This window comes from Camellia sinensis, chromosome 6 (assembly GCF_055761805.1).
Source record: "Camellia sinensis isolate YWXY chromosome 6, ASM5576180v1, whole genome shotgun sequence".
In the NCBI taxonomy this organism is placed as follows: Eukaryota; Viridiplantae; Streptophyta; class Magnoliopsida; order Ericales; family Theaceae; genus Camellia; species Camellia sinensis.
The window spans coordinates 169,738,165-169,742,469 of record NC_138966.1 but is presented as its reverse complement, the minus strand read 5'-3'; the positions used below and the strand labels follow the sequence as shown (position 1 = coordinate 169,742,469).

The 4,305-nt window shown below is 36.0% G+C and overlaps 1 pseudogene across 1 annotated transcript; it reads left to right on the top strand.

The window, feature by feature from the left end:
- The first annotated feature begins 379 nt into the window (after window positions 1-379).
- On the top strand, window positions 380-2,999 carry LOC114316725 (fructose-bisphosphate aldolase 3, chloroplastic-like; annotated as a pseudogene). Its single transcript, XR_014333477.1, has 5 exons — window positions 380-1,066; window positions 1,160-1,269; window positions 1,369-1,459; window positions 2,192-2,459; window positions 2,741-2,999. The product of XR_014333477.1 is annotated as a fructose-bisphosphate aldolase 3, chloroplastic-like (transcript).
- The last annotated feature ends 1,306 nt before the right edge of the window (window positions 3,000-4,305 follow it).

Sequence of the window (4,305 nt, the reverse complement as noted above, 5' to 3'; positions counted from 1 at the left end):
GAAGATTAAAATAAAATGCATGCAGTGATAATTTGTTAGATCAATTAAGATTGCCAAACTACAAAACTGATCACTTTATAGTATTATGAATATGTTTAAGGTTACCTGTTTACTCTGTTGCTTGAGTAAAAATCTGACCTCTTCTACGTGCTGCCCTGGAACAAAAGCACCTGATTTAGAAGAAGATGATAAATTGTATGAGGACTTCAATATGGATGAAGTTGACTTGAATATTTAGAACTATGAAGAAATATTTGGTGTAGCTCTTAATGATGCAGAACAACTGTTTGGTAATGATGGAATTGGTAACTTGTTTGGAGTGAAGGACATATCCGGTGCTGATTTGAACTGTTGAGGCACATATGCAGCTGAGGTACTCTTGCTTTCTCTTATGTTGCTTAATCTTATCCTTATAATTCTCAAGTGTGTTTACTTCAACTCTTCACTGCACAAAATATTTTCTACTGCTTCATGCTCCAGCTTTGATAGCTTTTAAAAAAGAATTAGGGCTTGTTGAATTGGTATTGGGAATGAGGAACTAGCAAATCTTGTCTTCTCATGAAAGGGTAGAGTTACTTAAACTCATTAATGTTTCTTGAAGCTTAGATTCAAGAGGTCAAGCCTCAAGTTAGTACGAGCTTGGCATTCATTAACTTGAGGGAGTGCTTATTGAAATTTTCTCAAGAAACTGTTTTCTCCTTTTACAAATTGTTTAGTTATTTTCAAAAAGATGTTATAAGTTGAACCATTGTAAAGTTAGTATAAATCATGGAATTTCCACTTTCTCTTGATGCTTTGTATCATTAATTTATCACACTTTCTATATATTGGAGAGTATGAATCAAACGCCACCTGTGGGAAGAGATTATCATCTATTGGCCTGGACAACACTAAAGTGAACAGGCAGGCTTATAGACAGCTTTTGTTGACTACTCCTGGCCTGGGTGAGTATATTTCTGGTGCGATTCTGTTTGAGAAGACACTTTACCAGTCAACAACAGACGGGAAGAAGTTTGTGAATTGCTTGCGTGAGCAAAACATTGTACCTGGAATCAAAGTCAATAAGGTATGCTTTCTCGTTCAAGTTAATTACACTAAACCTTTCTTTATATCCTTGTCTTGTTAATTTAACTCTCCCACTTTTTACACATGTTTTCAGGGTTTAGTTCCCCTACCAGGGTCCAACAATGAATCTTGGTGCTAGGGATTAGATGGATTGGCTTCTAGATCTGCCGAATACTATAAGCAAGGTGCTCGCTTTGCAAAGTGGTAAGGCTCCAAAAGAATAGTAGTACTAGTTTCAATTGACATGGAAGAGTAAATGTCATGATTTAATACTTTATTTACATTTATGTATGAAATTTATAGGCACACAGTTGTCAGCATTCCTTGTGGTCCTTCTGCTTTGGCTGTGAAAGAAGCAGCATGGGGACTTGCTCGTTATGCTGGCATTTCTCAGGTATGACCCCTCTCTCTCTCTCTCTCTCTCGCTCAGAGTAAGAAATAGAGGATATTTTGTCTAAATTGAACATAGGAAGGAAATTGTTGATATAGCTTTGCTGCACAAGTGTATTATGCATTACAGGAAGTTATTAAATGATAACTTCATTTTTTAATTATTGGCAACTATAGAGTGCAAATGGGCTAAGTAAAATTTGTCTTGTAATATATTTGACAAGTGCCTGCTCGGCAATGGATTCAGGATGATGACAGGAATTATTCATCTAAAGCAAGCATCAACATTCATGTCAACTTCACATTCTATCCTGATTGAGTGTTTACATCAGAACCTCCTTATCCATAAGTTATGATTTGTATTGGAGTTGATAAAACAGTGAGAGAATTTTGCAAAGTCTAAGTTTGTTGACTGTTTCTCACATATGTTCATTTAAGTTCTTGTCACAAATTAATTCACCATTTCTGCTTGATTGTGTGTGGTAGAATTCTGAATTATTCTAGTCTTCAATATTTCGGCTTTGATAAATTCATAGAAGTTTTCTATAAGAATATTGTCTTGTCATTCTGCAATTTAGTATAATAAACAGATTAGAAGTGAAGCTAGTAAAGCATAGGGAAATTTTTGTTCGATACAGGTTTGTTCATCACTCTTAATCATTTAGTATATTTTGTTTTCCGATGATAAACTAATTTTCCAGGATAAAATTTTTAAACTTTTTGGTTTCTTGTGTAGGATAATAGTCTTATGCCTGTTGTGGAACCTGAGATTCTTCTTGATGGGGAGCACCCTATTGAGAGGACACTAGAGGTGGCGGAGCGTGTTTGGACAGAAGTCTTCTACTAATTGGCTGAGAACAATGTGATGTCTGAAGGTATCTTACTTAAGCCCAGCATGGTAACCCCAGGAGCTGAGCATAAGGAGAAAGCTTCTCCAGAGACCATTGCCACATACACTCACTATGCTTAAGAGGAGAGTGCCTCCTTCAGTTCCAGGAATCATGGTGAAATTGCCTGAACCATTTCTAATAAATTTACATGCTTCATTACTTTCCTCTCTGTTTTTGTTACAATTTTGTTCAAACACTTGGAGCTCTTATTCTCAATATTTATTGAACAGAGAATTAGCTTTCCAATTTTTCACACTAAAACCATGCTTCTAGTCTGAGTTCATAAACAAAAAAATGTTCCTTTAAATGATTTTGGTAAAAAATGTAGCTAACATGTGGGCTTGTTTGGTGCAATTTTTTCTCTCTCTCTCTCTCTCTCTCTCTCTCTCTTAAAGCAGATGATGAAATCAGAAGATGTCTGTAATCTCAAGAGTTGCTGCTCTTCTTCCGGCTCTGTAACAAGACTATGAAGGATTCTTAGAATTAGAACTATGATAACTTCAAATGTTCTTTGTAATTGCAAGAGATGAAAAACCTTTGTAGGATTCTTTCAGGAACTCCTTGTTATTGTTGTACATTGTTTTTTTTTTTTTGTTGAAGAAAGAGATTTTTATTAAGGGAAGAAATGGAAAATAATGCATGAATGTTGAGATTTTTGCAAATGTCTTTACGTTTTTGTATATAATATTTGAATATATACATATATGATTGTAGGTATTTTTTTTTGTTTTTTTTTGCGACAGAAGATGGTCGCTAATACCTTGTAGGCATTTTTTAAACTCTTTTGCGACGGCAAAATAACAGTCGCTATAAGTAGGTTAGGCGGTTGCAAATAATTTGCGACTGCTATTTTGCGGTCGCAAAAAGTATTTGCCACCCCCACATTCGCAACCCTCATTTGCCGTCGCATGGGCCGTCATTATTTGCGACGGCTTGTAGCGGTCGCAAAAAGTACTTTTTTTAGTAGTGACAATTCGGTAGAAGTATCATCTTCAAGTGCATTGACAACACCTTTACAAATTTTTCCTTGCATCGAATAAAGTGTATGAGTCTTCTTGCACTTAGCCACCACCAAAGAACCCTTTGTGACCTTCCATATTCCATCACCAAATTTGTTGTTGAAGCCTTCATTATCTAGCTTCCCAGTAGAGATCAAATTGAGTCGAATGTCAGGAACATGCCTCACATCTTTAAGCAACAACTTGCAGCCCAAATTTGTTTCCAAGCAAACATCATCCATGCCAATAATCTTGGACAAACCTTCATTACCCATTTGAATAGAACCATAATCTCCTTTGGTGTAGGTAGTAAAGAAATCAACTCGAGAAGTCACATGAAAAGAAGCACCAGAATCAATTACCCAATTGTTCTCTTGGCTCACAAAATTGATACAATCATCTTCATAAACGACCATGAGATCACCATTAGTAGTTACTGCTGTTGTGTCTTCTTGCTTCTTATCCACACTTTTGTTATGCCTTTTCTCCTTGTTCTTGAGCTTTGGGTATTCTCGCTTCATGTGCCCTTTCTCATGGCAATAATAGCACTCAATGTCTTTCTTTGAAAAAGAACCATCTTCTGATTTGTCACGGCTTTGATCACAACCATGAGGAGTCTTACTCCTCTCCCTTGTTTTGCTTCAGCCTCTTACAACAAATGCTTCCGAATGAAAGAAACCTGCTGATTTTCTTCTAGTTTCTCCATTTAACAAGTTACTAGTGACTTGGCCCATTGTGACAACTCCATCGGGTGCTGAATTACTAACTGTCACAACCAAAGTCTCCAAACTTTCGGGGCAAAGAACTAAGTAACATCAAAGCCTGCAACTCATCATCAAAAATAATTTTCATAGAAGCAAGTTGGTTAACAATAATTTTTATTTCATTCAAATGTTCCGAAATAGGGCTATCCTCTTTATATTTTAAATTAACCAACTTACGAAATAGAAAAACTTTATTTG